The sequence below is a fragment of the Lutra lutra genome, chromosome X (assembly GCF_902655055.1).
Source record: "Lutra lutra chromosome X, mLutLut1.2, whole genome shotgun sequence".
NCBI classification, from domain to species: Eukaryota; Metazoa; Chordata; class Mammalia; order Carnivora; family Mustelidae; genus Lutra; species Lutra lutra.
Window position 1 is genome coordinate 97,001,077 of NC_062296.1, and position 22,742 is coordinate 97,023,818.

Here is a 22,742-nt window from a genome sequence, read left to right on the forward strand (position 1 = left end):
AAGGTGTCTTTTGTTAAGTTAATGAAGTGGCTTTGGGATGGGGGCTGGTTGCCAGGGGAACCAAGCACCTGCCCCGAGGGTTGTAGCTAGAAAGCTGAGCTCTGTGGAGGGGGAGGGGCTGGAGGGTGACTCGGTGGCCATGGGCCAAAGGCTAATGAGTCAGTCCTTGCTCTATTATGAAGCTTCCCTAGAAACCCGGGAGGAGTGGTTTCCAAGAGCTTAGGGGTTGGCAGACATGAGGAGGTTTGGGGAGAGAGGTACACCGTTCCCCACACCTGGTCCTCTGCATCTCATCGTCCCAAGTTCCTGAGTTACAACCTGTTCTCATCAACCATGATCTAGTGAGTAACCTGCTTCCTGAGCTCCGGGAACTGCTCTGGCAGATTAATGGGACCCCAGGAAGAGGAGGCCATGGGCTGTCTCTGTCTACAGCTCCTGGTTTAGCAGCATAGGTGATAACTTGGATTTGAGATCTGTACCTGAAGTGGGGCGGTGGGTAGTCTTGTAGGACTGAGCCCTGACCTCTGACTACAGACACTATCTCTGTGTAGATGTCTCAGAATGGAGTGGAATCATGGGTGGTGGTGAAACCCTCCTCCCCACCATGGAATTGGTGACCAGAATCTCTTGCTACCTCTTTCAGGAAGATCTGTGCTGTTTCCCTCCCTCTTCCGTATTCTTTTCCCCTAGAGCTAGAGCGTTGAAAGGTTGTGTTTCTTTGTTTTAGAACTTGGTGGGTTTCTCCAAAGTTGACTTTGGAGATGGTGGTGGAGAACTGGATTTTTTTTTTTAAGTAGTTTTTTTTTTTTTTTTTTTTAAGATTTATTTATTTATTTGATGGAGAGAGAGAGAGAGATCACAAGCAGGCAGAGAGGCAGGCAGAGAGAGAGAGAGAGGGGGAGAAGCAGGCTCCCTATGAGCAGAGAGCCTGATGCGGGGCTCGATCCCAGGACCCTGAGATCATACCTGAGCCGAAGGCAGAGGCTTAACCCACTGAGCCACCCAGGCGCCCCGGAGAACTGGATTTTAAAGACAGAATGTGTTCTTAATGATCATGAAGATGCCGCCATCAGAATCCCATTGATAAACTATGTGGAGAAGCAGGAAGTTGCTGGTGTTGAAAGTATCCGTTGGTTCAGTTGTGACTCGTGGCGAAATTACATGTCATCCTGGGCCACAGTTTCAGAGTTAATACAGCTAACCAAGTGCCCCCAGATTGAAATAGAAAATGAATAAATGGTGATCCATTAGGAGTGGCTTGGAGCTCAGATTCAATCTTGGAGCACTTAAACAATTTACTCGAGATTCAGCAACTCATTATGGAAAAGAAAATGTTCAGACGCGCTAAAATGGGGAATAAGAAAATGTTAAGTTCCTGCATTTGGTCTTGAGTCATCTCAGTGAGAAACTGTGATTGGTTTTGTTTTTATATATATGCTAAGCTATTGCCAGTATTGCCCTATTATGTCGATATATATATATATATATATAATACATAAAATCCTGTTACTAGGCTCAAATATCGATATGCTGACTAATATGTTTATGTGTGGGCCTGTGTAAAATGAAATTTTGGAATGTTGCTTTATTCCCTGTATTGTACAAGTGATTGCAAGTAAAGTATAAGTAAATTTAGCAAGGGAAATAATCTGTGAATTATTAGATTATTAGATGATTCACAGATCCAGCAGCAAGTGCAACAGAGATTTGCAAGACTATAAGTTAATTACTTAAGACTCCAGCATTGGTGAAAAGCATTGAGTTGGGCTGATGGGTTCTGTAAGCACACATCCACCTTAATGCGAGCTTTTGACCTGAGGAATGACCCAACACCACTAGTCCTTTGGAAATACTCATCATCTACATGTTAAATCTCAGACAGGAGTTGTCCCCTATAAAGTTAAAAGCTGACTTGGGGGACATACAGGGTATGCAAGGAACACAAACTACAATAAGTGAGTAAATTGTAAAGTCCTTTCAAAGTGTCAGGGATTCATAGGTTTCAAAGCAAGTAGAGCATTGAGCTGGATCATGATTTTTTAAATTTTTATTTTTATTTTTTATTATTTTTATTAACATATAATGTATTATTTGCCCCATGGGTACAGGTCTGTGAATCGTGAGGCTTACACATTTCACAGCGTTCACCGTAGCACATATGGTGCTATGCCCCCATGTCCATAACCCAACCACCCTATCCTTCCCTGATTTTTGATGTTTTTTTGATGGTTTCTCTCTGTTTCTCTCTCATTGGAGTACTTCTGTCTCTCCATATATGTATCTATAGCCGATATAGATACAGATACATACTTAGGACAGAAACATAAAAATGAAAGAGAACCTAATTTCAGTCTCTTACCAGAAATTCATGAAAATCTCATTTTTAGGACACATCAACTAACCGTTATGTTGGCTTGGTTTATTTTTATTATGGATAGCTGCATCCTGTACTCTCCTTAATGACTTATTTTGTATTTACCTTGTTCTGTTTTTATACTTATCCAACTTATAAGGCAAGAGGGCTGTGCTGATGTAGTCACAGCTTCTGGCAAATCTCTGATGTTTTCATCGTGTGTGTGTGTGTGTGTGTGTGTGTGTGTGTGTGTGATATTAGCCACCGTACAGTACGTCATTACTTTTGATGTATGTTTTCATCATTCTTAATAATTTTGCCTTCTGGTTGAATTACTTAAAGACTCTTGAGAGGAGTAGTTGGCTAGAGTTAGAATTTTGGAGCTAAGCTGTCCTGAATTCAGGATTGGGTTAACTTTTCAACCTCTGTAGCTCAGAGTGCAAAAATTGCTGAATTGATGAACTATTGTTGGCATTTTGGACAAATCCCCATGGTAGTAGTTTTAATCCCCCCTTATTTAAATCTCAGGGAGCAGTAGTGACTATAAAACAAGATTCTAGACAACAACTAGCAGCTACAAAATCTAGGCTAGACCACCAAGTTATAATGACAGATGTTAGAAAGCATGTATTACTTTTTAGGTAAGAAATACTATATAGCAATCGATTATTAGTATATAGCACTTAGAAAAATGTGGGAGTAAGGCAGACTATTACATTTTTTTTTTAATGATTTTACTTATTTGTCAGAAAGAGAGAAACTGTGCACAAACGGGGGAACCAAAGAGAGGGAAGCAGGCTCCCTTCTGAGCAAGAAGCCTGATGCAGGACTCCCATCCCAAGACTCTGGGATTGTAACCTGAGCTGAAGGCTGAGCCACCCAGGTTTGACCAACATGGTGGCTGTGGCCCTCTAAACAGAAATAATGAAACTCAGGACACGAACTTGAGCCATTTTTAAGTTCTTTAAAGCTGATGAATTAACTGTGCACAAAAAGAGGGGTTTTGTAATGACCTGTTTACCCACCATCATGCATTTGTCCAATCCCACAATGCCAAGAGTGAACCCTGATGGAAATGATGGACCCTGGGTGATGATGATGTATGATGCAGGTTCATCAGTCATAATAAATGCACCCTCTGGTGGGAATGTTGATAACAGAAAAGACTCTGTGAGAGTGCAACCGGCAGTGTTACACTCCTTGGGAAATCCCGCTAACCGCCTCCCCCGCCCCCATTTACTGTAGACCTGAAGATGCTCAAAAAAAAAAAAAAAAAAAAAAAAAAAAAATCAAGTCTATTTTTAAAAAAGAAAATGAAGGTCATGTTCTTGCAGTTGACAAATGGCAAAGAAAGTGGATTTTGATCTTGAATTATATACTCAATTTTAACTGATAATAATAGGTTGTGGCTTCATTATTATTCCAGGAGTCACGGACCCCCAGTCAGCATCCCTACACAGCAGCACCTGAATATAAGTTCTTCTGTGACTACTGAAAACTCTTCTCAAAATAGTTCTTAACCAACTTTGTAGACCCTCGTCTTGCTGGGTCTACAGGGTTGGGAAAGACCTACTTTGAGAAGTAGTCACTTGGCATTTTGGACAAATCCCCATGGTAGCAGTTTTAACCCCCCACCCCCCTTATTTAAATCTCAGGGAGCAGTCACTAGCAGAGTGGGTCACTAGCAGAGCCTTTCCTCAAGGTGCTCTGTTCTAGGTACTCTGTTCCCTTCCCCTAACAGCAGGTCTTGGTCAAAGACCGCATCTTCCCAGTTTTCCCATTCTTGGTCTTGCAGAACAATATAAGTTTTCTTGTACAGGGATTTCATTGGTCCCGGCGTTCCCCTCAGGTTACAGCAACCTGGGCTGTAGGATGGAAGGCTCTCCTACTCCCTTTTGTCCCTGTCTCAGACAAGTTGATGTTTGCTCCTCTACCGTCAGCAGACAGCAAAATGTAACCTTTCCTCAGCGTGGACCCTTTTAATCTCTGCTCGTGATTAAAATATGTGTACTAGTGTACATGATGCCTGCAAGGTTTCTACCCTGTTGATTGTGTTAAATAGCACAGGAATTGTTTTTCCTAGTGGTGCGTTGACTTGGATCCTTGGATGGGCACTTGACTTTGTGGTTCGAGGGAAGGTTATAGGAATTGCTTACAAATTTGGAATGCCGTGAGCCATTCCGAAAAGGGAAGACAATCTTCATAATGATAACGACCTCCAGTTTTATTATATTTTACATCTAGTAGGATCATAGCGTGCCTAACAACTCCTCCACTACAAATGACTATGACGGTCGTTTCACATACAACTAGAATGTGTCAGCTGCTTAACAGAGCACAGCCCGATTAGTCAACAATTTAGACGGGGGGAACTGAACAAAAACAGTCTAAATGCACAAATGACCAGGATATGCATGAGGCCATTTTACAAGCTGGAGCTGCTGCAGGGACTGGGGAATGAGATCTTCCTACAAGAAGTTAGGAAACTCAGATTGGGGGGAGGAAATGTCGTCCTTCAGAAATGAGAGCTGAGAATCACCAGAGAACATGAAAATATGAAGTCCCATTAAATGCAGTGGGTGATTCTATTTCAACCTGTCACTAGATTCCTAGGGGTAGTTGGTGCCTAAAGAAGGAAGACCTGCTCATAATTAGAAGGCAAAGAAGACAGAGCCCGTCTGAATTACGGTGTCACCCATCCCTGGCCCGTTCACCAAACCCCTTATTCTGCAGGCGATCTCTGTGAGATGCCCGGAATCAGGCCTAGGAAGAGAATTTCCTTCACCGAACCACCTCTGGCTTTATGGGGGAAGAAAAGTCAGATAATCATTTCGCTTGCCGCTGAAGTCTGGGAAGTCTAGAATGATGGAGAATGTACTGCTTTTCTTTCAATATTCACTTTCGGTGAGAGGCGTGCATCACAAATGAATATTCTGGCATCCTGACGTTGTGTCTCACTCTAGGTCGCTGGTCGTTTTGAATTTTCTTCCTCTGGAATGATGGCTGTATTCTGCATTCACAAACTCGGGTTTCTGAATCTTCGTGACCGAGGACCAGCTCCTATAATATAATACAAGATAACATTATATAATATTTTATATATAGTTATATAATAATATATCATGTGATACGTTGTGATAATATATAAGTAATATACCATATATAGTTATATACATATTTAAATATTATATATTAATTATAAATATATTTAAACATATATAACTATATATGATTATTACATATATTATTATATAATATAACTGTATATAATATATTGTATATAAATTGTAAATGTGATATAAATAATATAATTATATAATTTATATAATAATATAATATAATATAATCAGTTCTTAGGAAATGGACTCCCATGACCTATCATTTTATTATTCCTGACGAGATCGGGCGCGTTCAGGGTGGTATGGCCGTAGACTCATTTTATTATTCCTGTACGTAAATTTATATACTCTTTCCTTATATAAAATACAATTATATATATTAAATATACAAGTAATAGTTATTTATATATAGATATATATATTATTTATTAGTATCTTTTTTATAAACAAGTTTATATATAAGTATATACACATTTACATATACATATATACATAAACATATATGATATATAACAATATATATTTTAATATGTTTATATAATTATATTTATATGCATATAACATACAAGTTAAATGTGTAAATATTTATATATTTATATATTTTATTTATAAAGGTATATAAAATATCCATATATTTGTATATAAAATTTAATTTGTATGATCTTATATATAATTTTATATATTACATATATATAATTTTATATATAATAATATGTAAATATTGTATAGACCGATACATGCAGAAACATTTAGATTTGCCCTTTAGCATTTCTTTGGTTCGGTATATGGAATAAAGAAGGAAAAGTGTGTGATGAAGCATTTACGTTTCTGTGTATACAGCCAGAAATCTTGTATCGTATGCTTAAGAAGAGTTATTCAAATACAGCAATGAAAAGTGAAGTTTAAAAAAAAGAAAGTGACGTTTTCTTGCCCTAACAAAATTTGCAGTTTAGCAGATTGTGTAGTTAAACGGTGTGTGGGTTAGAGAAGTCTGCCTTTGTTGATGGAAGCATTACATTCAACCTTATTTAAATGTACAGACTCAGAAAATGTGTTATTTTCAAGTGGACACGAGTAATTCAGTTGGGTGGCAACAGTGGACTTCACTGATGCTTGTGGGTGAGTATCTCTGAGCAAAGATCTACCTGGACCTACACCAAGGTCTGTTTTTTCCCGTATGTAGGTGTATGTACATGCCCACCGATGTAATATGGACAGTTGCTTCACATAGTTCCTCCTAAGGATATCATGTTCCTTTATTACTTTCTTTTTTCTTTAGGATTTTTTATTTATTTGGCAGAGTGAGACCGCAAGAGAGGAAATAAAAGCAGAGGGAGCGGGAGAGGGAGAAGGAGGCTCCCCGCAGAGCAGGGAGCCCGATGCAGGGCTTGAACATAGGACCCTGGAATCCTGACCTGAACAGAAGACAGACACTTAATGACTGAGCACCCCCCACAAAAGCTCCCTTTTATTACTCGTTTAAAAGACTTTGTTTCTCCATCAACATGGTTTGCTTCATGGAGAATTAACTTTTAATTAGTAATTAATTCCTTTGTGGGGAGGAAATGGACCATGCATGGGTAGGTCCCTATCTGAGCTCTCTGTGCAAGTACTACTGTATGGATTGTCTCTCTCTCTCTGTCTGACTTTTTTTTTTTTTTTTTTTTTTTGGTTAAAGTAGGTTCTACACCCAGAATGGAGCCCAGTGTGGGCCTTGAACTCACAACCCTGAGATCAAGACCTGAGCTGAGATCAAGTGTCCGATGCTCAACCAACTGAGCCACTCAGGTGACCGTAGATTTGTCTCATTCTAAAGAGGGTGCAACTCTTGATCTCCTGGGGCCGTGAGTTCAAGCCCCACATCAGGTGCAGAGATTACTTACAAAACAGTTATCATGGGGCACCTGGGTGGCTCAGTTGCTTAAGCAACTGCCTTTGACTCAGGTCATGATCCTGGAGTTCCAGGATGGAGTCCCGCACCAGACTCCCAGCTCCGTGGGGAGTCTGCTTCTCCCTCTCCTTCTCCTTCTTCTCTCTCAGGATCTCTTTCACTGTCTCTCTCTCAAATAAATAAATAAAAATCTTCAAAAAAGAAACCAGTTATTGAGTTGCTGCTAAATATTTACAATTATGTATAATATATTAGTAAATACATGATACATAATATATAATAAATATACAAAATGCATAGTGTGAATACATATAGTATATGCCTGTATAATATATATGTATAGAATATAATATATAAGCATGTATAGTAAATACATAGTATATAAATCTTAAAATAGTTTATGTAATATATAAATACATAAATGCATTATATAAATATATAAAGTTCCATAATATATGTAATAAACATAAATAGGTAATAGGCAAATATATAATATAAATATAATCTAGGGGCACCTGGGTGGCTCAGTGGGTTAAGCATCTGCCTTCAGCTCAGGTCATGATCTCAGGGTCCTGGGATCGAGCCCTGCATCAGGCTGTCTGCTCAGGAGGGAGCCTGCTTCCCCCTCTCTCTCTGCCTGCCTCTCTGCGTGCTTGTGATCTGTCTCTCTGTGAAATTAAAAAAACAAAAAATTAAAATCTGATATATAAATATAGTACATGGAATATATGTAGATATATATCAAATATTACATAATATATAGTAATATGATCTAACAGGATAAATGTATATAATACATATGTGTTATAATATACTATGTAGCATAATACAATGTAACATAAACTATCTGCATTGATACATGTCCAACACTTGTGTGTGCTCTTGGACCCCGTGGTCTGCTGACCTGCCATCAGATGTGTTAGGTGGGACCCAGGGGGCATCACACAGACCTCACTGTGCGCCTCAGTGGGGCTTTGATACAGCAGGTGGATACAGAAATGGTCCAGACCTAGAAAATGCACAAGGGCCCTTCAGGTGCCCGGGATAACAGCCAGAGGATGAGGCTGTCCTCGGCAGGACTGGTGGCTCATGTGGCGTTCCAACGACAGAGCCCTGCTGCTGTGGCTGGTGTCCCTGAGCCTGTGTGATGGCATGCTCTAGGAAGCTCCAGGGTTTGCAGATCAGCATCAGGTAGACCTGTTGGCCATCCTCCTTTGATGCTAACCCATTTGATTTCACCTGAAAAATCAAGCAACCACATCTCTTCCAAGAGGCTGTCTCTTGAGTTCTAAGTCCCCGGGGAGTGGGAAGTTTGATCAGCGAGGAGGTTGGAAGGTAGAGCAGCAGGTGCAGAAGCAGAGCTGGGCAGTGCATCACCGAACGCTTTCCTCTGTAGGTCATCTCACAAGTCCTGGTGCTACTGGGATAACGCCCCATCCAGGACGTGCTGGTGGTGTTCCTGTGAATACATGCAGAGCAGACCCAACACGATGTGCCCCAAACCCATCTCTTACCACCTCTGCAGGGAGCCCTGTCCTCCACCATACCCCCATCCCCAAGTACTCCCAGACGACCTTGCTACAGGACGTCCTGTAGACGTCTCATAATTGTAGATACTGGAGTCGGTGGAGAACTGGCAAACCATGATGGCTTTTTTTTTTTTTTTTAACCACGCTTTGCCTTTCTCTCCCATTAATATCTTGCTTTTCACTGCAACAGAAAAAAAAATAATAATAATAATAAAAAGCAGATGAATAAGGACACTTCTGGGGGGAACATGGTAGGAAAGCCAAACCACACACCAGAATAAGGCACTCAAGTAAATCTCTACCAAAGAACTTTTCAAAGTGGCTTTGTTAGTTTGGAGGGAGAGGTACAGAAATCCTAGGGGTCCTGAGAGAGTTTCTGAAATCCTCATGTGAAAGATAGCGAAATGGTATAAAACTTGGCAGGATGGGGAATACATGCCTTCCTCCCTTTCCTAGAAGGAATCCATTTTGAGGTGAGATAGGGCATTTTGACGTGGCTCTTGAGCTAAGTGTTTTTTTTTTTTTTTCCCCCAGCCGATTTCTTTTAGAAACATTCTGGCTCAATACATTTGCAGATGGACCTTCTTTTGTGATGTGGGACAGTTCGGAAGACATATGCCCCACCCCCCTGCCACGTCCACATCAACCCAAACCGATCTTGGGTAGTCCCTTTCCAGTCTAATTTGGAATTCAGGGAACATGAGGTTTCTTTTCAATCTGGCTTCCGAGAAAGGTAGTAATGAAGAAATGAGTTGTTAAAACCTCCGGCTCAAAAGACAGAAGCGCTTGTCATCATGACGTTCTCCCCGAAGACACAGAATCTGTCATGTATTGACCCGGGCAAATTAAAGTTAGTTTGCACACAAATTTTATAAAAATAGGAGGATTTGAAGCCATCTGCAAGGTATTTCTCTGTTTGGTGGTTCAGGCTTTCCATCAATCTTTTTTAATTTACAACCTGTCCCTCCAGACCATCAAAACACAGAATGTTTTTATTTGCAATTAGGCAGCCTATCAACTTGAAAAACATGTTAACATGTATAGGAACGTATGCATTTCTTTTTGGGACTTTAGTGGGAAAACCGAGTGTGCTCTTGTTTTCATCTTGTGTCCCAACATAAAACATCACAAAAGTAGCTGTCCACTAATTTCGCTTTATTTAGGTTGAGAATTTTCCCTGTTGAGGTTCCCTATTTCCATAAAATGTAGGGCCATGGTTTATGAACCCTTGTTAAGAGGGAAGTAAATGTTTAAAGAATAAAAACGCCATTTGGTAAAAATATGCTCCACATTAGCAGGAAGGATTCCCCACCTCATTTGCACATAAAAAAATACTGTCCTGCGTGGAGGTTGTGTTCCCTTTTATTCCTGAGCAAATTCTAGTAGCCTAGAAATAACTAGGTAATATTGCAGTTGGCAAGACCTTATCTACAAGGAGAAGATAGAAGGAGAGTGAGTTAGATACATCTAGGAAGCGTCTTCCTTCTTCTGTCATTGATTAATGGCTCTCCAGAATCTTCTCCCAATTATGGGGTATCCCTGATAGGATGTGTCTGGGGGAACATCCTTGCTAAGAGTGCTAACCTGAGCTCTTATGGAATTCGTTCCCCTGGGGAGATTCCTTGAATCGCCCTGAATTCAGCACCAGGAATAAACCCAGGGTCCTTGATTTCCAGATGGTCTGTCCTCGTCTGTGTTCACACCTGGGTGCAAACTAAGAGCTCCCGACTCCTACAAAAACCCGCAGATAACCTGAGGAATCAAGTCTCTCCTGATGGAAGAGAACAACAAAACTTAGGAAGCATCCCTTGCAATCGGTGTTGGTTGTAGAAGGCAGACTGTGTTTGCCTCGTGTGTTGTGTTGGACGAGCAGAGAAAAAGAAGGTTAGATACAAGGTTCTTACAGTGGAAGATGAGGCTTGGACTTGGGTCTACTCTTGTCTCCCAGTTGTTGTTTTTTTTTTTGTTTGTTTGTTTTTAACCTCCCATGAGTTCCAGGAATTAAGAATCCCGGTCCTATTTCGTTCAGGTGATCGTGCTGATTTAATGTTACATGGCTTCAAACTGTCGGACTTCTGAGCTGATTCCCAGGTGACAAACAGCGCTTGAGAAGCCCCCAAACCATCTCTAATATATGGCCTTTTTGTGATGTCCCACCCTGACGCTGCGTGATCACAATGTCTGAACGTTAAATTCACTAACTTGTGTGATAATGAATGCATTCCTTGTAAACCATACTCCTAAAACTTTCGAGACTCAGTGACTTGTATTAACGATGCCCCATTTTCTTAGGGCTGTTTTGATCACTTCCCTTAAATTGTCACTTGTGTTCACCCTATAAATGTTTGCATCCTGCATTAAGTTCCTAAACGTGGGACAGATCCATCCCCCACACTCGTTAAGACCAGACCTTGTGGGGCTCCTGGGGGAGCTCAGTTGAATAAGCAACTGCCTTTGGCTCAGGTCATGATCCTGGATCCCAGGATCGAGTCCCACGTTGGACTCCCGGCTCAGCTGGGAGTCTGCTTCTCCCTCTGACCCTCCCACCCTCATTGTCTCAAATAAATAAATAAAATCTTAAACAAACAAACAAATAAGAGCAGACCTTGTAGCAGATGGGTCCTCAAGTGTTTTCAACATTGACCACATTATTGGAAAAATAAAGAGATACTTAATCCTGAACCACGTTCCCACATGCGGAAAAGAAACCAGTGCATGTGTTATCAACGGCTTCTCTTTGTTCCATGCAATAAACATTATTATAATAACGCAAAGAGGGGAGACACCAAAGACCTGGCCAGAAACCGAGAACACGTACCCTAAAGAATCAAAACAAAGAGGGAGTCTTGAGTTTCCTTTTGGAACAGCTGTATTGGGAAGGAGACATGACAAATACAGATGTTTGGAACAGTGCATTCAAGCAGGAGATGGACACGGTCCCACACTTCCCAAGGACAGTTGAGTGTCTGGTGCAATTTCTTGAAATACTAACTTTCTTTTTGCCTTGTGGCTGCTCTTCTGAATTCTGGAAACCTGAGAAGCAGGAACTGGACGTTCCCGTCTTTGACGTGCCCAGAGACCGAATACCTTTCTGTCCCTTCTGCATGAATTGAGACAAATCCCAACCGTCGTTATCGTGAAAAGAATGCAGATCACTAGAAAACAAAGGCAGGGAGACATTTGCCACATGATACTATAAATCTGAGTTCAAAGAACTTCATAATACTAGTGATAACGACACATTCACATGGTGTAATTAAATACACTTCACAGTAATTTGTAATTAAATACACTTGGATATTTGTATTTGAGCCCGTGGAGAATTCAAAATTTCTTGATTTTTTTTTTTCCAAATTAAAATATTTGCAAGTTTTTTTTTTTTTGGGGGGGGGGGTTGCCACTTTTTTAGTAAAAATATTTGTGATTTATTTAAGCTGTGAGAATACTTCACCAGGCAGTGTCACAATATTTGTATGTGGTTGGAAGAGATGACATTTAAGTGGGTTTTAATTCCCAATACTCTTTAGCAAGATCCGTATGGTTTAATTTAAAGCATCAGCCCAGTATTGGTGCAAAGATAGAAAATATAGATCACCACCAAGATATGCAAATCTCAGAAATTGCTCCTAGCAGATAAGCGAAACAGAGTCTGCCTGTGTTGATTTGATCTTTTATTTTATTTTAATTTATTTATTTGACAGAGACAGACACAGCAAGAGAGGAACATAGGCAGGGGGAGTGGAAGAGGGAGAAACAGGGCTGCTGCCGAGCAGGGAGCCCAATGCAGGGCTCGATCCCAGGACCCTGGTATCATGACCTGAACCGAAGGTAGATGCCCAATGACTGAGCCCCGCAGGTGCTCTTGGCCGTGTTGATATGGACAGGGAGGTGGGGTCGTAGTATGTTGCCTTCACCCTACTTCCTCCAACACTGACAACTGTGCAGTCATGACACACTGATCAGAACTAAGAAATTAACTCGGGAACAATCTTATTTATTACACACATAATGCAAATGCCATTTTTAAAAAAAAGTTCTTAAGCCCAGTGTGGAGCATTGTGGTGCTTGAACTCATGACCCTGAGATCAACACCTGAGCCAAGACCCAGACATCAGACATCAGATATTCAACCAACTGAGCCACTCAGACGTCCAAATACCATTTTAAATGTATTCTTTTTCCTCTTCCAGGATCCAAACTGGGATCCCGTCTTTCATACGTGTCATGGCCGCTGACTGTCCGCCTGTGTGGGGAAGGTCCTACGTGTTTCCTGATCTTTTGGGACCTATTTGTGAAGAATAACGGTAAGGTTTTTCTAGAGTATCTCTCCATGTGCTTCTGTCTGATGTTTTGTTGGAAGGACACGGTCATCAAATAAAGGAGTTTTCAGTATCAAAAGGTGGGAACACGGGCAAGACAATAACAACATACAGAATTATAACCCACGTGGTAATACGGAAATCAATGGAGGTCATGCCGCAATAGGTTATAATTTAACAAATAAATGGGTAAGCTCTACGTTAGAGAAGAATTTATCTTAATAGCTATGGAAGGGTTAGGGCTCCTATGGAGTCAGTATTAGCCAAATGACCACAGAAATAATTATAGCCAATATTCCCCAATAGATGGTAAAAGTATTGGGCACAAAGATGAGGAAAAGGACAATATTTCCATGGTCTCAAAGTATCTCTCACAGATGCACAATAATTGCTGAGGGATAAATAATAACTTTTGAGAGACAACGCCCCGCAGGCCATAATTCATCAAATAATTGGGGTTATCAATAAGAGCAGCACCACAGTAACCCTGTAGCGACAATATTCCCCCAAAAGCTCTTAGCATCTGTTCCAATCCTGTTCACCTGCTGTGGGTGTGTAACTGATCCACAACACACACCTCTCCTTCCATCGAAACTTGTACCTCAATACGGTGCAATTCTCATTCTGCGTATATGACCCCCAGAGAATCTCGGTTTTCTGCACCAAACCCGTAGAAAAATAGAACGGCGTTCCTGTGTGATGAGTGGGTTGATCTAACAGAGAAAGCAAAGGAAATGCTCCTTGGGAGCAGAGTACAATTAGTGGTTAAGACCCTGAGGTACCATCCATGATACGAACCTGGATATCCAGTAAACAGTTTCCAAAATAACCCCATGGTATGTAATTTATGTCAAGCCTACAAAGTATACACCCTATGTGGCTATAGGGGTTTATTATTAAAATCTCACACGTGCATGAGAGGAATCCCAATGTCTGGGTGTTTCTGGTTGACCTCGGAGCACACATAATGTTCTGTGGGATTGAGAAGGATTATAAAGTTGATATGGGATTGTTGTTCCAACGTTCTGGATGCTTTGTAGGATTCAAAAACCATCAACGGCGGTTCTCCTCAACGTTGTTCACGTGGTTATGATGCTGATTGGTTGTAAAGTAATGATACAGGTAGTTTCTGTATTTGTATGTATACTTGAATTACCCTGCCACGAACTGGAGATTCTTTAAAAGGGCAAGGGGGGAGGTGGAGAACGAAGGTGTGTGTACAGGTAATAGCACAGGATGTCCATATGCAAGGGGGGAAGCAGCCCTACTTTGGTGTCATGAGACTTTCGACATGAGTTTTATCCCTGGATTATTGGGGACATTATTATCACTGTCAGAGGCTGGCACTGTTCTCCAATATGGCCTGAGGCTCACAGAGTGTACATCAGCATGCAGCAGCCCCAGGTCCATTATGGGATAGATTCATGATGTGGACACAGATACCTGTACCCTCCGCAGCCATCTGGTCTTGCTTTTCCTGAGCCTAAAAGCCTGCCATTTCGGGAATCTGTTGAGACCCCCACTCTCCACCATTGAGTCACGATGGCATGGATCCCTTTGCATCTCCCAGCTTGGGATCACTAACCTGGACAAGGATGGCAGTGACCTGAGCCCCGGTCCATAGACTTACCGATAACACGCGGCCCTCCGGTGCTACTTTGTGGTCTCTGTCTCAGTTCCCCTCACTAAGACCCGGGCACTCCTTTGTCTGGGTCTCTCTCTGACCACGTAAAAATTCCCTGTGCTATCTGTTAATGCCTGTTTGATTTACACACCCGTCCGCATGCCCCATTGTTGCTGTGGCCTTGCTTTTCTGGGAGGTTGATTATTCCCTGTTTGCAGATGATCTATCAATGGTAGGAAAAACTCATCAATGTCTCCCTCTCTTCTTCCTGGAGCCTTTCCTCATCTCCATTTCTATGTACACAGACAACCATGTGTCACATTTTTTCTTGAAAGTACGTTGTGTGTTTGAAACGTTCTGTCATGCAAAAGGTGGGGGGAAAGCGCAAATTTTAGGTTGCTTGCTAGATTTCTCTCTTCATCTCCACTCAAGACAAGCAGCCTTCTTCTCCCCAGCAGCTGATCTAGGAAGTGATCATTTCATGCTCAGTTTCCTGTGGGCTAGACAGACCCATACGTAGGGGTCCACAATGCCGTAGAAGGAATTCCCATTGTCTGTGGTCTTGCTAGCTGTTTGTCCTTCCTTCCAAGTTATATGGGTTTCTACCCACGGCTTCAAGACCTCAAGCCATTCAGACCAACTGGATAGAATGGTGTCCCATCCATGCGTGGGGTTTCATCTAAACTTGGCTTCCATTGGCTCTGTCATCAAATAGTTACTGAGTTTCTACCATCTTCTAGTTGTTAGACATACAGACAAGATTGTGGAACAGTGGAACAGCATTGGAGCTAGACTCCTCCACCCACCGGGGTAGAAATCCTTCCATTCACTCCTCATCCAGGACAGAACGGTACCCAGAAGGGATCAGATTGGAGTGGAAACCAAACCTAGCAGTTCTGTGATGTAGTCATGCCATGCACAACTCTGGTGGAAAGCTGGGTTGAAGCCAGTGGCTTGGAGTTAAGGTCTTAGGGATTTTTATGTATGTTGAATCCATCTATGGAAATGGGTCAACAGTAGTGCAAGTGCACATGGTTGCGATGACGGAAGGCACAACATGGCACCCTCAGGTTCATTTGCCCAAAGGTTTGCCTGCAAATAAGAGCTCCCATCCAGCATCCATGACTTAGCCCTGTCCTCCATGGGCAGCCTGGCCTTAGAGGAAGGCAGAGAACAGACGAGCATAGGCTAAATGCATGTGTGATAAGTTTCCATGTGTGGTAAAATAAAGCATTTAAAGCATAAAATAAAGCCATGATAAATATGCATAATGGGTTAAAATAAAGCACATTCACATGGCCCTGTGCCCTCAAGACCTTGGACTCCAGTGGAGGGGAGACCTCACATAATGTGTTTGACCTTCCTGCTACATCTATCACCAGCTTGCTGGGACATTTTTTAAAAAAATATTTCATCCAGGAAATATTTGTATTTTATCGTGTACTTGATTTACATTCTTTTTTTTTTTTTAAGATTTTTTTATTTGTTTATTTGACAGACAGAGATCACAAGTAGGCAGAGAGGCAGGCAGAGGGAGAGGAGGAAGCAGGCTCCCCGCTGAACAGAGAGCCCAATGCGGAGCTCGATCCCAGGACCCTGGGATCATGACCCGAGCTGAAGGCAGAGGCTTTAACCCACTGAGCCATGCAGGCGACCCTACATTCTTTTTTAAAAAGATTTTACTTATTTATTTGAGGAAGAGAGGGAGAGCACAAGCTAGGGGGAGAGATAGAGGGACAGGGAGAAGCAGGCTTCCCTCTCGAGCAGGGAGCCCGATGCGGGGCTCGATCCCAGGACCCCAGAATCATGACCTGAGCCAAAGGCAGACGCTTAACCTACTGAGCCACCCACGTGTCCCTTTTGGTAGATTTTTAAAAATTATTTGGATATTTTCAAGAGCTTTGTCTATCTCTTGTCTCACACAAGGAATCATTATCTTAAGTTTGAACAACACAGCATTTTTAATTTTTATTTATTATTTATTTATTATTTTTTTTTCCCAAGATTTTACATATTTATTTGAGAGAGTGAGAGAGAGTGTGAGAGCAGGATAAAGGGCAGAGGGAGAAGCAGACTCCCTGCTGAACGGGGAGCCTGATCCAAAACTCAATCCCAGGACCCTGGGATCATGACCCAATCTGAAGGCAGAGGCTTTAACCCACTGAGCCTCCCAGGTGCCCAACCTGATACAGTTTTTTAAATACTTTTTGTTTTGGGGTTTAAGTTCTCTCCATGGACACAAGCTGGGGCTTGAACTCACCACCCAGAGATCAAGCCAGGCACTCCAACCTGGCATCTTAAAAAATTCTCCTAATTGTGAACATATCCACAATAATTTTAGTAAATTATGCAATTTTAACTTCTATAAGGGGTGCCTGGCCAGCTCTCTTGTTGGAGCGTACAACTGTTGATCTCAGGGTTGTGAGTTCAAGTCTCACACTGCATGCAGGGATTACTAAAAAAATAGAATCTTAAGAAAAGAAACAAAAACTATAAATAATATATCCTGTTATGCATACAGTTCTCCAAGATAAATCATTTATTTTTCACAAATATTCATGTGACTTCATGTATATATTTTTTAAAGACACATTCAGTGCCCTATTATGGGAATAGATTATGCAACATAACCTTCTTCTGTTGATGGGCATTTTGGATCTTCTGAGTTTTCTATAAGTGTTTGTAGGTTTTCTTTTTATTTATGCATTTCAAATATATATAATATATATTATATATAAATATAAATATATAAATATATATGCACATATATATATATATTTAAAGATTTTATTTATTTATTTGACAGAGAGATCACAAGTAGGCAGAGAGGCAGGCAGAGAGAGAGGGGGAAGCAGGCTCCCTGCTGAGCAGAGATCCCGATGTGGGGCTCGATCCTGGAACCCTGGAATCATGACCTGAGCCGAAGGCAGAGGCTTTAACCCACTGAGCCACCCAGTTGCCCCTTTTTCAGTTTTTTTTAAATGCATTTCATTTTTTTTATCTCAATGCTATAGCAGATAACCTGTCTCATTTCTCCTTGAGCACATACCCTGGAGATTCCAGGAATATATGGGAAGCAGACACACAGGACTAAGGGGTTGTGCTCATTTTCAACCTTGTGGATTAAGACACCGTTTTCAGATATTAAAACACACAGTCCCATCAGAAGTGAGTGACGATTGTCAACTCCCCGCAGGGCTTGCCATTATCAAGTGTTGTGACACCTTAATTCTTGACAAACTGACACTTATGCAATCAAATTCACCTTTATTTTAATTTGTAATTTTCTAATTTAGCAGTGACTTTGAGGATCTTGTCATTTACTGATTCCTTATTGTTTTCCATAGGGAGGTAAAACCCAGTTTTTCATTTATTTTGCCTAATTTTCTATGGAACCCACCTATGGTTGCAATAGAATAAAATACAGACTTGTGTATTGGTTATTGTATATGTCAGTCTTTGTCTTGGGTGTGTTGCAAATTGATAAACAAAACCTTATTTGTTGTTACCTTATGTCTATGGTGATGTGTTGAACAAAGTCGATATTTGGGGATGGGGGTCATTATTCTGCTGCCCGCAGACAAACTCTCCTTTCAGTGGGGGAATGCTTTGTCCTACCATCCTTTGTGATAGACTTTGTGAAGGAATGATGCTAGCATTAGTGATACTAAGTAGCATGTGGTAGTCATGATCATGTGACTGGTACTTGCTAGGAAGATCTCATCAGGTCAACTCTGCAATTGGAAAGCATGAGGCAATAAAGAGACGGAGGTATTTTCTCTTCTGTATTCATTGACAAAGGCCGTGTCCATGTTAGGAGCGTGTCCACACTTCGCTTGGTCATCTAGTGACAAGATCAAATTGTGGTCACCCCCCATGCACATCTTCCAAACCCGAGAGATCCAAAAACCCTGTATGTCTGGACACCACCCGCATTCTGACAGTACACTCCCTCGCTTAGAAAGTTGTGCACGATTCCAGTTACTTCTAGAGGGTGAGGAAGGCTCTCCTATCAAGAAAAGGACCTGACAAAAAGGGAAATTCAGCAAAGTTTGAGGAAGCCCCATTAGGTTAGACTTTATCAACAGTGCTATTTGTAATTTTTATATTTTTCAAACTGTGGGCTTGTTTATTTAAAAAAAAAAAATCCATTCTTGGCTTTTCAGGAACCAATGAATCCTGCTGTTTGAGAGGAGCAGGTAGCAGGGGGCGGATTATCTCACTCTGAGAGAGCAACAGTTATTGTTCAGATAAAGATTGTCACAATTATTCTTCCAACGGAGCACGCTTCAGCACTCACTACCTCCATGGAGACAAACGTTTGTGGAAAGTCTGTTCTCTGCCTGTTATTGTAACAGACTGTATCCTCCGAGGTTCTGACAACACTACTTCTGGTGTCTCTCTTACTTAGACAATCGTTTTCTGCTTCCTTTACAGGTGTCCCTTCTGATCTAAAAAATTTAAGGAGGTTTCAAGTACCCCATAACTGGACCTCTGTCCAACTTTTGCAATTGGTCTTATTTATGTTGCTGGTCAAAATTACATAATTATAGGTAGATATCAGTATAGACAGCTGATAGATATGACAGATGAGAGACAGATAAATAGATTATAGATGGATACATAGAGGATAGATTTTTTAAAAGATTTTATTGATTTATTTGATAGAGAGATTACAAGTAGGCAGAGGCAGGCAGTGAGAGAGGGGAAAGCTCTCCGCTGAGCAGAGATCTCGATGTGGGGCTCGATCCCAGGACCCTGAGATCATGACTTGAGTTGAACGCAGAGGCTTAACCTACTGAGCCACCCAGGTGTCCCCATAGATGATAGATTTGATAGATTATAGATAGATAGATATGATAGTTGGTAGATAGATGAATAGATAGATAAAACAAATGATAGATATATATGGTAGATTATGAATAGATATGACAGATGATAGATATGACAGATGGTAGATAGATGGATAGATATGATAGATAATTGATAGATAGGATAGATTATACATAGATATGATAGATTATATATAGATGGTAGATAGATATGATAGATGTAGATATGACATTATACATATAATAGATGGTAGATATGACAGATGGTAGATAGGTATGATTGATGGTAGATGGATGGATAGGTAGATATCACAGATAATAGATATGACAGATTATAGATATGACAGATGGTAGACAGTATATAGGTGATAGATATGGCAGATGGTAGGTAGATGGATAGATAGATATGACAAATGATATATATGATAGGTTATAGATAGATAGGACAGATGGTTGATTGATGGACAGATAGATAGGACAGATGGTAGGTAGATGGATAGATAGGACAGATGGTAGATGGATAGATAGGACAGATGGTAGATGGATTGATAGATAGATAGGACAGGTAGTGGATAGATAGATAGATAGGACAGATGGTAGATGGACAGGTAGATAGGACAGATGGGGGGTAGATAGGTAGGACAGATGATAGAAGGATAGATAGGACAGATGGTAGATAGATGGACAGATAGATAGGACAGATAGTGGATAGATAGATAGGACAGATGGTAGATAAATGGATAGATAGATAGATACATAGATAGGACAGATGGTAGGTAGATGGACAGATAGATAGGACAGATGGTAGAAGAGATAGATTACACATAGATGGGTATGGGCAGATATAACAGGCATGTGGTAGATAGGTATGACTGATGATAAATGACAACAGGTAGAGGTAGATCCACATGAGAGACATGAGAGGTGACACACAATGTAGATCTTTATCATTCATGAGATATGTATGTAGCAAATTATGTAATTGTGCATATATAAAAGGTGGAATTGCTATATGGACGTTCGATAATATATGTGTGTGTGTATAGATGACATGTATGTGTAAGCCCCTATGAATCCATTACATATTGTATATAGAGATGTGTAATGACATCGTTAAATAAGTGTATGGACAAGTGCATAAAAGCATACATACCCCTTGTCAAACCCTTGGCCCCACTCATTGCAAATGTGTGTTTCTAGCCTACAATTCCATACTGAGATCTTTGCAAGTCTCCGGGACACAGACTTTTGGATATCACAGAAGTAGTTTGAGTTCATTTTGCCCAAAGTGAATCCAGACTTAAGGGAGGAAGGGTGGTGTGATTTATCCAAATTATCCAAATTCTTTAGGCCCCTTCCATCTGTATTTTTCAAGGTGTGATGTGTTCCGGCAGGCCCCAGACTTCTCAAACAAAGGACTAGGGAACACCATAGATTCATTTCTTTTTCCCTAAATGTGGCAGTGCTTGACCTTTGCCCCCTTCAAGGACCGTGGGGCAGGTGACCCAAATGACACATTTTAAACATTTGCAGCATGAATGTCCAGAGCTCTTCTGCACTCCTGACACATAGTCGATGATGAATGATTTTTGTTGGTTTCCTTTTTTTACTTCCTGTTTATGAACAAATTATGTCCCTCGCTGAACAGTAGGTACACAACCCTTTAAGAAGTTTAGTATTAAAAAAAAAAAAAAATTCTCACCATTAAGCTGGTGGCATTATTTTATGTAAAGTTATTTTTACATTCAGAGTTCCCTAAATTGAGGACAATTTACTTTTACTTAGGAAATCTTCGGAATATGGTGCCTGTCCCCGTATAATTGTAACTATTCCCTTCTACCCACAGATATGTCACAGTATGAATGATAATTACAGGGGCAAACTATTTATACTTCATAAGGAAGACCTTGATTCTGAACATCACCATGAACTATCAGTGTGGTAGCAGGGATTAGAAAGCATGCCGCATGAGGACTGCTTACAGCGAATCTCACTCGTAACCTTGAACTTTTAAAATGTCCTAGAAACCATTTGATACAGATTATAAATTATGCCTCTTTACCAAGAGTTGTCTGCTTTGCCACGTGTACTTACTCTAATGTAACCTTATTTTCCCTTCAGGGGGTAATTTTGAGATTAATTCAATTCAGTTTTATTGCATTTGTTCTAGCCAAGAGTCAGTCATTTTAGGGTCTGAGCTCAGTTTTCAAAAGCTCTTGGAAATGACAAGAACATTGCTGCTTTGTCACTGGCATATTCCTGAAAGTGAATTTCTGCATCTCGGGTCTTGGAATACATTCTTGAAAAGTAATTTTGTCTTGGGAGTAAGTACGACTTTAATGTGCCCATGTTAACTGTATTAGAATAGAGGAGGGGAATGATAAAACCTCTTCTAACTGCCTAGAAAATGTCATCTAAATGGACTGGCATTGGAGTTCCTTAATCTTCGCAAAAATCAACATCTTTTATTACTTTCTTCTGAAGATACTCTGAAAATATGAATGGTTTGCAAGCATGCCCTAGGGGTCCCTGGGTGGTACAATCAATTTTACATCCAACTCTTGAGTTTGGTTCACGTTGTGATCTCAGGGTTGTGGGATGGAGCCTGCCTAAGAGTCTCTCCCTCTCCCTCCACCCTTCCCTCAAATAAATAAATAAATCTTAAAAAAAAGAAAGGAAGGAAGGGAGAAAGGAAAGGAGGGAGAGAATGAGGGAGGAAGGGAGGAAAAAAGGAAGGAATTTATCCCACGACCTTCAAATCACAACCTGAGGAATTTATTTCATTATTTGCCCCCTAAATCCACTGTTGTCCCCACATTCTCTTTTAAGTAAGGAAGGGAGGGAGGGAGAGAGGGAGGGAGGGAGGAAGGAAGGAAGGAGGAATGGAAGGAAAGTAAGAAGTCCTAGAGTAATTTTGGAACATTACCAGTTGTGATCTTTACATCAGAGAGGGAAACATAGTGAACAAGTTGGATTTTATGGAACAAATCTAAATCCTTTGAAAATTATAGCTTGAAAAAAAAAAGGATCATATTTTGTTACTGTTCATACTTTATCGTTAGAGTACTGGTTTCA

The 22,742-nt window shown here is 40.8% G+C and overlaps 1 long non-coding RNA gene across 1 annotated transcript; it reads left to right on the forward strand.

Moving 5' to 3' along the window:
- Nucleotides 1–224: 224 nt before the first annotated feature.
- LOC125091263 (uncharacterized) lies at nucleotides 225–21,736 on the forward strand. Its single transcript, XR_007124634.1, has 3 exons — nucleotides 225–341; nucleotides 13,083–13,196; nucleotides 21,514–21,736. It is a non-coding gene; the product is annotated as an uncharacterized LOC125091263 (long non-coding RNA).
- Nucleotides 21,737–22,742: the final 1,006 nt, after the last annotated feature.